General features: G+C 34.7%; 1 protein-coding gene across 3 annotated transcripts in view; it reads left to right on the forward strand.

The window, feature by feature from the left end:
* The window catches only part of LOC132905365 (ras-related protein Rab-37), a 176,959-nt gene that overhangs the window by 103,392 nt on the left and 60,083 nt on the right, over positions 1–13,484 (forward strand). The window contains exon 1 of one of the 3 annotated variants that reach the window (XM_060956579.1): positions 8,832–8,925. The exons of the other annotated variants lie outside the window; for them this stretch is intronic. The gene's annotated coding sequence lies outside the window, so the exon portion shown is untranslated. Of the gene's footprint in view, positions 1–8,831; positions 8,926–13,484 lie in introns of those variants that run through there. 3 annotated transcript variants of the gene reach the window in all.

Below are 13,484 nucleotides of genomic sequence, written 5' to 3' on the forward strand. Positions count from 1 at the left end.
TGTGACTTATGTCAACGCATGAATGAAACTAGGTGACCTTCTACAAGTACACTGCATCGTTTTATATGTCTTTTATATGTAAACTAAGTAAAGTAGTACTTTCTGCACAATCTTTAGTTTACGTGGGTTATCAGCAATGCAAAAGTATGAAAAGTATAGCAATTATAGATAATAATTTGAAAGCTGTATTTTGTCAACATCTTACTTACTACTCGCCATTTTACATTCTGCGATTATATTTTATTATCGTAAGCACACGAAACCTCATTATGATTATCACACCAGTAACTTTTCTCGCTATCTACGGTTCTGCGAGTACAGAAACAGAATTGTCAATTTAATTAAAAAATGCACGCGTTTCAACTTGTGAAAATCCACTTGCTCGAAATTTCCGACTTGCTGACTGAAACGACGTGATTGCAAATTTATACGCCACGTATTAATTGCGAATGACGTTTAAAGTCGCGTGCGCGCGTCGCATGCATGAAACGGCGCGACTCGAGGTATGCAAAACGCGCCGTGAATTATCTCGCGGAAATTTTGGAAAATCCGCGAGCATCGAGAATTCGCAGAATCTTCCCCACGGCATGGTGATTTTTACTGTAAAGCTGAAACGTCGCGAGAATGTATTTTATAAAGAATTACAAAAATTTTCAAGTATTTAATAACCCAACCATTATTATAGTAAAAACAAATTCCTATATGTTTTCCAAATGCTATAAGATTCCCCAACATTTTTATTTGTAATACTTTCTCATATCACTAATCATCCTAACGCGTCATCAAATTAATTGAAAGTAACACTATCTTTCTAATCTATCACATTCGTTTATTTAATGTCGAATATAATAAATGGTAGAAGTACATTTATTTATCCAACGAATCTAACAATCAAAATTGTTGGGTTTTTCTTTAAAAAAAAATAACAGTGTAACATATAACGTTCATCGAAACGTAGTATCGATGCAATGGAATTTTCGCATGTAATGTTTTGTAAAAAATGAGCTATGTATCTACATTGGAATTAAACTGTAGAAGCTTTTGCAAATGTCTTCATACATGTTGCGTGTCTTGTGATCGTTTGTATACCTATCGACTTTGCTAAGGCTCTGCTCGGACTGATTTTTCGGGTCTTGGCAAAAACCTCCAGGTCAAAGGTCCAATACCTCCCTCGCTATCTGTGTGTAACTGCATGTAACTGTATATATGTATCTATATGATGATCGTTGTACTGCAATAAAAATTGCTGCACGTAAGCTTTATCGAAAACATTGACGCAGCTTCGATGTCGATTTCATTCATTTGAAATTCGCGACGTGTGCCGTTTCCAGGCATCTGTTTTCCGCTTATTGCATAAGTATCCGCGACAGTTTGTCTGTTCTGAGAAATGTAACTTGCTCTGATCACCGGTGAACTTGGACAGGTTCAAATAGCTCGTCATTTTTCATCGACTTTCGTTGCTCCGACACGAGGAACAATTTCTCGTGTTGTAACCGCGATACCAAAATGACCGCGATCGTTCGTCCGGAAATATCGAAACGCAAATTCTCTGGAGAGAAAAAGCGACCGTTTGCCTGGAAATTCATGACCTTTTTTCCCTCCAGCTCCAGATAAGCTGCAACTTCGACGATCGTATAAATCGCAGCCGTGTCGCGGCGAAAAAGTAGTCGGTTTCTTCATTCTTGAACAGGCTAGCACGATTGCACAATTTCCACCAAGGGTTCTAGGCAATTCGTCAATTTGCCTGTCGCATGGAAGTACCGGATTTTTCTTCCTCTCGTTTCTTCTGGCTTTATCGATTTTCTTGTTTGTCTCTCGACTTCCAGCCCCTCATAACGCATAATCCCATTTCTTTGGCTATTAAAGTCGCGTGAACCAATTAGTGGCTGAAAAACGAGGTAATGGAGCGACGTGTTTTATACTTTGTGTTAATTATTCTTTGCTTTATGGTCTACTCTTCTGTCTTTTATATAGCGTTAAGTATATACATATACAGCACATGTGCACAAGGTATCTTAATCTTCTTTAATGAAACTTCTCAATATGTTCTGTCAGTCTGAATGAGAAAAAGGTTTAAGACTTTGTTAAAAAGTTATTACAGAAATTGAAAATATTAAAGGAGAACGGTGCCTTGATCATCGACATTGTTAGATTTCTATTTCAGGTAATGGAGCAACGGGTTTTATACTTTGTGTTAATTATTCTTTGCTTTATGGTCTACTCTTTTGACTTTTATGTAGCATTAAGTATATATATACAGCACATGTGCACAAGGTATCTTAATCTTCTTTAATGAAACTTCTCAATATGTTCTGTCAGTCTGAATGAGAAAAAGGTTTAAGACTTTGTTAAAAAGTTATTACAGAAATTGAAAATATTAAAGGAGAACGGTGCCTTGATCATCGACATTGTTAGATTTTTATTTCAGGTAATGGAGCGACGGGTTTTATACTTTGTGTTAATTATTCTTTGCTTTATGGTCTACTCTTTTGACTTTTATGTAGCATTAAGTATATATATATACAGCACATGTGCACAAGGTGTCTTAATCTTCTTTAATGAAACTTCTCAATATGTTCTGTCAGTCTGAATGAGAAAAAGGTTTAAGACTTTGTTAAAAAGTTATTACAGAAATTGGAAATACTAAAAGAGAATGGTACCTTGATCATCTACATTGTTAGATTTCTATCTAGTTTGTTGTAACATTAAATTATATACGTACAGGGTAACGTTACTTTGGAATATACATACAGCAGCTCACGAAAATATTCGAAGTGCTATCACAGAATTTTTTTACGAATATATCGTGTGAATTATATGAAACCTTTTGGAACCTCGTTAGTACTGTAACGAAATAAAACTACCGTAATTATAACAGTAAAATTTGAAACCAATCCAAAAGTGTAGGTAAGAGTTACAAGAGCTTGCTTAGTAAAATATTAATGTAGAGTACGAAGAATGATCTTGAACGTGCAATTAGTGCTAAGAATAGTCTCATTATTATATTGTACTTTACTTTTACCAATATAGCGAATAACTGACTGTTTAAATACTTTGGTGATCTTTGCAAAGTGTATGCTTAATTAATAATAATAATAATCAACAATATTTTAAAAAATAAATGAGATTTTCAGAGTCGTTTCAAATTTTACCAATATAATCCCAATAATTGTATATCTCATTACAATACTATTGCATTAATATACCGAAATCTTTTGTACAATATTTACGTAAAAAGTTTCACATTGTTCGAATATTGTCCTCAGCCACTTCATGTACATTTCCAGATTGATTTTGAGCTTTAACAACCTAATCACAACAACCTAGTTTCATAGTAGCGTTAATTTCAAAATGTTTCGTATAACACGCATATTATAAAATATGTCTACGTAAATTCAGTTCATAAAATGTTTCTACAGGTGTTCGATTAGCTGCATGAACATATGTGCAACGAAGTTACTCAAGTCGAAGTGTGAAAGCTAAAAATGGGTCTTAATCACGCATAGAACTTCCGTTCGTCACAATTGCGCGTTGCAGTTCGTGCCGCGAGCGTAGCTCGTTATTTTACGCGGCGATGGGTGAAAAGTGCGAATGCTGGGTATATTTCATTTTTATGGAAATTCGAGGCTGGCGTATCGCGCGCTGTCTTACTTGAAAATTCGCGGCCGGATTTCTTTCTTCCGGTTCCTCGCGCGGAATGCTTCGCGAATAATAATTGCCAAGCAAATTGCGATGGCCGCCGCATGTTCGAGCAGTGCCTTTGTGAAATTGCTGCCGGGCGTATTCGATGGAAATTCAATTTTGTATTTCTGCCCTTTTTTCGAAACTTTGTTACCACCGTGCGAGTTGGTCGGAGTCGATATCACATGATTCTCAGTGAAAAAATTCTCATTAAAGGAACAAAGAAATAGGACTAACAGCTGGTTCTTCTCGATGACATAACGTTTAATTTATGAGTAAGTAATTATCCAGTAGAAATTTAAATATTACGTATATAGGTATATTAGAGAGGGAATTTTATATTACTACTCCCTTTAGTTCATTGAAATGTCTTGTACGACACTTCTCAATTTTCATCATCGTTTCACGCATCCAATTTCATTTGTCCTTTGTTGAAAATTTGTTCGTCATTTTCGATAATAAGTTTCTCGCATCTTTTACAAAATTCTAAAGTATTTTATTTCTTGCCTATGTTCCTCGAATGAATTTTGTAAAGGTTATAATAAACAATAAAATAGTATTATATTCGTTGAACGAATAGAGTTAAACATTCAACTTAAAATACAAATCAATATTATCTCTCTCTAAAAAAAAAAAAAAGAAATCAATTCTATTATCGAATTTTGGTTGATTCTCTTTGAGAATCCTTGAAAATAAATAATTAAAAAAAATGGATAATAAATTCCATATGGAAAGCAACAATATGTATTTGTAAGAAGATATTACGCAATGTTGAATTTATATACACTTTGATAACTAACCAGCAATTTCAGTATCAGAAGAATAGTGTATTTTCTGTTTGTTTCGAACATATGTATGCGCAGTTGAGGAAAAGTGAGTTCTATTCGATTCACGTTTTCAAAGCGTACCGTTCTGTAAAACACACTTCAAGCAATAACTCAACACGTTGCAATAAAAACCGTTTTATTTTTACGACACCTGTAAACAGCTAACCTTATACCGTCTAAAGTTGACGAATACTCGAACGTTTCATGCCCTATTTCGTGCACATCCGCAGAATAAAGTGATTGCAGGTTTACAGTGGACCTGAAACTTTATCCACAGATCTGGTTAATCCGCTTCTAATCAAAAGCTGGACGCATCATTTCCCTTATTCCTTTATATATAAATTATATAAGGAATTATTCCACTAAAATGATATAATAGCGTACGAACATAATAATCTATTTTATTGTACATAAGTTGTATCATTAAACATTTCTTCCTCAAATCACAGAAATTCATTAAATTCAAATAAACGACAAAATAAGTTAGTCAATAAAATAATAAACTGTCCCATATTCTCTTCAAATTACAAAATTCAATCGAATAACACAAATACAATGAGTGGCGCATTTTCAAAACATTGAATTTCTTATCTCCATCAGCCAAAAATCCTTTCTTCCTTTCTCTCAATACTCTCTTACAGTGAAAACCAGAAAATATTGCCATGCCGTTAAATGCTCACCCCCACCCCTCCCTCCTGCCCGTCCCTCGTCGAGACAGTATCTACGCACAAGCGAAACATTCTTCTATCGTACTTTGGAGAATTTATTCAGAAATAGACACGGCTGTTGTATGCGGACAAAGGCAAGAACGATTCACAGCTTATCGACCAAAGGTTCTTCCACCGCTTGGTTCTTACGTAACGCGGCTATTCTTCGCGATCAATGGGGCGACGCACGTGCACGAAGATGAACTCGTGAAACGGCTTGATAACGAGGTCGAAGTCTCGATCGAGACTAGCGATAAGTGACAAGGCTAGCCAGGAATCGGCACCTCCGTGTCGAGTGTTTGACTATAAAAGAAGGCGAACGCGACCTCTCATGGCGCGAAGGTCGATCTCGTCGAGTCTCTCGACCTCGTTTATTGTACGCGGACACGGTCACGAAGACCGTCTCGTCGTTTGTACGGCGACGGTGAAAGGGAACGCCTGTTGTTCCGTGTTGCATACGCTACCGTGCATTATGAAGCATCTTACGACGTTTCACATATTTGAATCGATGTTATTAGTGAAATTTTATGAGTCAGAAGTTACGAGTTACTAGACATCTCTCGGACAATTGAACTAATACCGTTAACGAAATTTCATAAGCTACATGTTATTGGGCGGTTCTTGCATGTTACAGTTAATATCGTTGATGAAAGTTTGTGAGTCGTGAATTAGGATTTATAGGCACTAAAGATCTCCTGCACAATTAAATTAACCGTTTGAGTCGCAGGGGTGTTTGAAAAAACAGGGTGGAAAAATCCTGAGCAGCGCGATACCGCTTGTCTTAATACTTTGACTGCCACGCCGAAATCACATGTTTCGCTCAGGACGTTACAATGTTTTAACACAGTGCACCGTTAGATGCAAGATTTGTTCTCATTTTTTTTATTTTTTTTATTGATGTTCTAATAAAAATGTTTAATTGTTCAATGGGACACTTTTTATTTCAAAGTATCTCCTATTTATTGGTTATATTTAAAATGTCAATTTTAACTGTCAATTTTCATTCAATTTTTACAATCGTAAGAAGTTCAAGCACTCCGGTCATCAATGACCACCATGGCATCGTAGAAGAAACCGTGGCGGGTCATATGTGACCAACGTGGCAGTCAAAGTGTTAATTGCGAAGAAAAACAAGCGTCTTGTTTATACACCTATATTATTATATATGCTATTATATACTACTATATATGATAATAATTATATATAACTCAATTATATACAATTATTTTATAATTATTATATATAATTATATATATATATAAATTTATAATTATATATAAATTATATATAATAATTATATATTATTATATATATATTATTAGTTTTAAAAAATATTTCAAGTTTTGTTCAATAAACATTATTGAGAAGATAAGAATGAAGTACAAAATACAAAAAGTCAGTCGTCCGTAGCGTTCAAATGTAGTGGGTCTTTTCGACAGAAAATCTAAACAGCGCGATCGCTAATATTGCTAAAGATAAGCCGCAGGCTATCAGGCGCCTTTTCGATAATTATCCGAGTCGTAGCACGATATTTTCGAACTTTACAATGCTATGAAATTTTTTCACGAGTACAATAACTACGTTGGCAAACATTACTCAAGCTGCGTTAACTCGTTCAGCGCACGCGACTCGAGTTTAAGTCGGCGTATGTCTGCTTTACGATATCTATGCGATGTGATGTGACGTGCGAATTAAAAATAACGGAATTCTGAGAAGATTTTTAAAATGAAATAGGTACACACTCCTAACATCTTTCATAATGGAATTATCTGGATGACAGGATAAATTGTAATTAATTGTAATCGATGAAATCGTGAAACTTTTTGTTGGAAAAAATTTCGTACAATAGAAAATTTAATAGCTTTCGTGAAAATTGTAAAAAGACAGTCAACTGTGAAAAATACACCTAAATCTATTTGGATTTGCCCCAAAACGATAAAAGTGCTACAATAATTATTTTTATCGTTTTTTAACAGATGAACGAGTTTTAGTAAAATGCGTATATGAAAAAATGTTACTTTTTTTTTTGCATTATTTATACTTTCCATTTTGACTTCGTTGAACTTCATTCATATAAATTTGACATTTCAACTATCGCTAGTTCCACCGTTGAGTTATGCATATCACGTCACAAAAGTAAACTTCACAAAACTTTCCAGATCCATCACTCTCCAAACTATAATCACCTGAACCAAAAACCATCATAATCCATGAAACAACAGACGAACAAATCTAACAACTGAAACTGAAACTATCCACTCTTCTCTGTCGTTTCGTCAAGTAGACAGGCATCATCCTTCAGCAACTCCAACAAAGTAACGCGAGACCTCGAATCGAACGTCGAGGGATAGTATCTAGTAGTGCACGATGTTTGCTATCATATATAACTGTATTCAAGTATAATTCTCTGAATTGGTACGAATTGGTCAAAATTTCATTTCTATCTTTGGAATTAATTCGTTTGCCTAGAAATTAAGCGATATATTCTGTAACCTTTTTGAAATTCAATTTTGAAGTTAGCGGATTCTCTGCGAACAGCCTGTGCACTAACATCCCCTATCATTCAACTATTCATTTAACTATTCCAGTTACCATGCAATACTATATCCTCAAACAATCTACATGTTGTATGATAATTCTACATTAGAAAATAAATAATATAATACGCAAGGTTATCTGAGTCAAACTGAGTAGCTTGCTTTGTAATTCATGAAATTCGGTTAGGAACAATTTTTAAGCGATTCAGGGTTAAAGGGTTAAAGACTAAGCAAACTTCAAGATTGCGTTTTAACACGTTACAGCTTGGGTGATTTAAATAACATTATATTACTCCATCTAATGCAGATTCTACCCGAAAAACATAAATAAAATGACTCAAATGGTAGGCTCTTCCTGTAGTTATTCGGTTTTGGAATATTATTTTGGAATTGTATAAAGACGAATCCATGTAGGACAATTAATAGCGTTTAACGGTTGCTTATAACGTTGCTGTTGTTATTGTAATGGTTGAGCCAGGCTAAACAGCTTGTTTCGCAATTCAACAACTCGTGAACGATACTTAAGCGATCTTGAATCAAAAGGTTAAACACTGTACAAACTTGGAGATTGAACTGTAAGATGTTGAAGCTTAGTAATTCCAATAATTTCACCTCACTGTTCTATACAATGGAAATTCTACACGAAAGAAACAAATATATTAGCTCAAATAGTAGACTGTTTCGTTGTTAAACAAGTCGCTTTGGGACATTGTGCGCGCTCACGAGCCAGCAAGAGTACGTTGCTGGTAGCAAGGATCGATCTCGATCGTCCTTATCCGGGAATGCCCGGAGCAGCTATCTGCGTTTGTTGGTTCCGGGGTTGGCGAGGGCCAAAACCTGTTGCCAGAGGTTCGCTGGAGGGCACGCGCATGCACCGGCGCGCGGTCGAGCACACGCGCGCGCCGATCGCCATGGAAACGGCGAAGGCTCCTGACAGCCTCTTGCGAGCGTATGAGTCGGTCTCGTGCACATTCGATACTTGCGCACACACACACATAGAACTACCCGCGCCCCGAAGGACCCCCTGCGGCTTCAGGTGGCGGCACTAGGGGGTAGAAAACCCCTCGACAAGCGTCACAGTGCCGACAGTTTCCCCGAACTGTCCGAGTCGGCTGCGATCCTCGCGCTCGCGGTCCAATCCCGCGCGGATTTCTATTTTTCCTTTCACTGACTGTGAGTTTTAGAGATGGTTCTATCAAGGTGTAATTATTGGTGTGGAAATATTACGTGTATCGTTACAAATATCACGTTTTTTCCTTGGTGCTTTTGTGTATTCACGGGTCTTGAGATTAATTTACTTGGGATTTTTTATGAAATATAAGTTCTATGGCAAGAAAGTTGGGATAGAAGTGTCTGTATGGTAGTCATGTTTTGTCGTTTCGTCGATGTTTTAACCTCTTCATGCACGACTTTTTTTTCTTTTGGGCTTTGTCAATGAAAAAATGATTCGATTCTGTTATTAAGAAAGATATTCGAGTCTGACGGTGAAAAAGTAATAGATGCAAAGTAAGAGAAGGAAATGAACAGTGCAAATAGTCGTAAGATATATTTTTCATCGTAAAACAGTGTGACCCTGATGTTTCCTTTTGAATGTGTATTTGTGAACTCAATTAGAGTTATTTTTCGTTATATTACGATTTTCGCACACATAAGTTTGCTCGTATTTAGTACGACAATTTACTATATTATAAAATGAAACATTGGTATAGAAATGACATTTTTTTTACATAAAATATTTTAGCTTAATTAACGTCACAAGCATGTGCGTTAAATGATCGAAAGAGACGTAGCGTCTTTATCGTTGGAAATATTATTGTTTGCCAGGGCTGTTCTATTCATTTCAGATGAATTACAAAGCATAAACTGAAGTGTTAACGCGTTTTTCTTCGACATGTTCGAGGAACGATCTTGTGGAAGATTTCATTTTTAGATTGTGATTGATTGGTAGTTCGAAATTTATGGTTTTATGCTTTGATAGGATATTTATTTTTCATTAAATCCTAGGAGAAGTAAAGTACTCAGTAAAGCCGTGGAGTTTTGAATTGATTTATTTAATTTGAGATTAATTTTGGGATTTTTTATGAAATATAAATTCTATGGCGAGAAAGTTGGGGTAGAAGTTTCGTGTGTCGAAAGATCGAAGGAAAGAATTACTTTAATTAGCAACATAGTCTTCCGATAAAAGAATTTCGGAATTTCTTACGAAATTTATTTAAAAAAGTTTCACAACTGATAATCGTCGTGTAGAAATTTGTAGGTCTCCTTCTTTTAACATTGTAACATTTTTCTACGCGAAGTTACGGAAAACTTTCATCTTCAATTAAAATGATTTAAAATTCTTTACGAATTATAATAATTATAATTAATAAATAATTACCTAGAGAAATTTACGTAATTATTTCTATTCTGAATGAAATATTTATAGTTTTCTAATTTAATATAATATCATATGTGAAAGTCTTTTTTCTTTCTAAATAAAGCAGCTCAACGTTGCTGTAAATGTTTTTAGATTCATCAACTTAAAATTTCGACGCTAACGATGCTTTTAAAAAATGCTTCCCGTCGTCTTTTCAGATTAAATGCTGAAAAAGAGAAAGAAAGAATTGTTTTCCTTGTAATTTTGTCGATTGGATTCTACGAAGAAATGAATCTCTGTTACGATGACATTTTGTGAATTTCTTTTGCGCATTTACGCTCAACTACCTGCGAGTCCGATTTAGGTGCCAAATTTTTCACGAATATTTTGATAATTTTCAGTTCGTGTATTGTACGTTTGCTTTTGATGTTGCTTCGCTTTGACGTAACTCGTCATTTGACTGAAAAAGTACTGCATGAGGGTGGCTTTTGAACGTATGTGTCACAAATTCTTAATCATTAGTGTACGTTCATGTTGCGAGCTTGTGTAATTACGAAACGCTTGTGTCTCGTGTTCGCTGTTTGCTTCAAGAAAATTTTTGAAGAATTTTTCAAGCATAAAATACTATTTAATAAATTTTCCACGATGAAAATTCGAAGTTATCGTGGTAGAAAAGTATTCGTTACAACGTTCTACCAATTTTTATTCCTACAGGGTATCACAAACACAAAGTATCTTTTAGTCACACTTAGTGTTACACTTTCATTTCGTTTGCCGGAGTTTTTCAATTGTAGTCGAGTGCTTGGTATTTTTTATAACATTTAAATAGACGAAGAACAAAAAGGATTCGATCGACTGACTTTTACAGTTTCTGAATTTACATTACATCATTTTTCCATTATATTTAAAATACTTGGAATTTAATATCAATTTTCTAAACTCCTTCAAAACAATATAGAAGGGCTGAGAACCTTTCCACGAAGCTTCGAATACGAGTAAATTACAACTTTTATTTCAAGAAAAGAAATTGTATTTCATTCTGCTTATTTCAAAAGCATTCTTTACTTTTTTATAGTATTTATTTACCAGTAGAATTAGTTAGAATCGACGTAACTAAAATTACAAAAAAATTGCCTCTGTCAATTTTCAATTCCACGATTATACAATAGAAATTTCTTAAGTTAGTATCAATAAAATCCTCTAAAAAGAATTTATAATAGAATTTCCTAAAAAATGACAAATGTCATATATCGTTTCCTATAATTATTTCGTTTTTAGCGCTGTTTATTATTATTTTCCGCCGAAAGCCTTAACAAGGGTTTTATTTTTCACCATTTTTCCCATGAAAAAATGAAAATGTTTCGGAGAAGAGAATTTTTGCGGGAATCACGAGAACTTTTTCGCTTGTCTAAAGGAATGATGACGTGGAATCGCGAAAATTTAGACCCTATCCTGCACCGGTAACGAGTTCGGTTTTCTATAAAACGCTTATTCGCAGTCCCTTCCACCGTTTTTCCCCACTTTATCGGATCGAGGAGGAAAACAGCCCTGTTTTCATCTCGGTAACGATCGAAGATATTTTCCTGGGAAACTTGCTCACCGTGATAGATTAGTGCGAAGGTATGCTCGCAAATAATTCTTCTTGTGAATGTAAATCAACCAACAATTCGTTCGTTCCCGTCGATTAAGGTCACGTTGACGACTCCAAGACGGTGCCACAGATGAATTAGGTGAAAATGAACTGACTTGTACGCTGGATAAACTGTCGACGAGTGAGTTTTTTCACTGTCAGATGGGAAAATGGTGAGAAGTGAAAGCGAGAAGATAAGATGAATCTTCATAGGAGACGGCACATTCTTCGGTTTAATAATTCGCGAACGTAGCTGGCTCGTTTAAGCCGATTGTCAGTTGATTTTTATTATTTATGAAGGAAACCACTGCGGGGTCTTTTGTATTCTATGAGAAAGTGGAAATTTAGAGTAAGAAAGAAGGAGAAAAGAATAGTTAAATCAAGAGGTAGCGGAATACGAAAATTAATGTGGAAGGATCTTCGACTTCAGAATGAGAAGATTTGGGAATTAAAAGATTTTTAAGTAAAGAGTTTCAAGTTGCTATTAAGAAGAAAAACATTTAGGGTCATTTTAGTTAATCTATGGTATTTTATTGCGGGATGACAGGATTTGGAAATTGGAATTTTTATTTAATAAAAGCTTCCTAATTGACGTGCTTCAAATTCTTTTTCGTTAAAAATTGACATATTTCTGTTTGGAACTATTTTTATGAAAAATCATCTTACTCTAAGATAACTTTTAACACGAGAAAACGATAAAAAATATAAGAGATTTACATACTCAAAGAAGCACAAAAAGTGCTCAAAAAGAGCTACTTTAACAACTTTAATTTAGCTTCAAGCACTCTTTGATGAGAAAGCTTCTAAAAAGAAGTATCTATTGTACATATAGCACGTACAATATGTATAGATATTTCAAATCGATAAGAAAATTAACAGAAGATTTCACAATGGCGTAATCAGAATTAAACAAATAATTTCAAACTCTTGTCCAATAACGCATACCTGTTTTTAACTCATTTCTGCGCAATTAATTATCTGATTAAATAAAATATATGTAAGAATACTTCGAAATATTTCACGTCATATTTAATAATCGAGCTGTTTGAACGAATCGTTTGTAAAATGAAACAATCGCGATAATGAGACGGAATTACGCTTCTGTCGCACGAGCTGCATTCGTGTTTTAATCATTTTGCTATTATAGCCCTTGGCAAGGGAACGTTCATGTTCGGACGTTTATTTTCCAGGGCGGGTTTTCTCGTTGTAAAAAGCGACGCGTTGAAAAGAATGAAAAATATTCCAGCTTTGTAAGCGGCTATTTTATAAAAAAAAAGTCACTTCCTAAGAAAAGAGAGTCGTTGTACCGAACGTAATACACGTGGGAGGTAGTTTTTTACCATATGAATTTTTATTTCGAATATTTTCTATGTCGCCGATTTAAAAAAGAATTTTTTTCCAGTTTTTTATCAAAACAACATTTAACACAGTGAGCAAGAATTGTTAATATGGTGTGGATAAGTCTGGAAATAATTCCTTTCACATTTACCTTTGGAAATTATTATACCGTGCAAAACTATTATTTATCTTAAATTATTAATTAGTGCTTTAGAGATGCTCATACAGAATGTATATTATAATATACAAAAATGTTCAAAGGAAAACACCTACTCAGTAGGATGTTTAAAGAGCAAAAGACATATTATATTAGATGAGAGAAGAGAGTAGACTCAAAATCTGAAGAGAAAATTATTCATTAGAACTAAGCAACAAATTTTTAGTACGCCATAGATGATTCTGTTGTAT

This window comes from Bombus pascuorum, chromosome 3, assembly GCF_905332965.1.
Source record: "Bombus pascuorum chromosome 3, iyBomPasc1.1, whole genome shotgun sequence".
NCBI lineage: Eukaryota > Metazoa > Arthropoda > Insecta > Hymenoptera > Apidae > Bombus > Bombus pascuorum.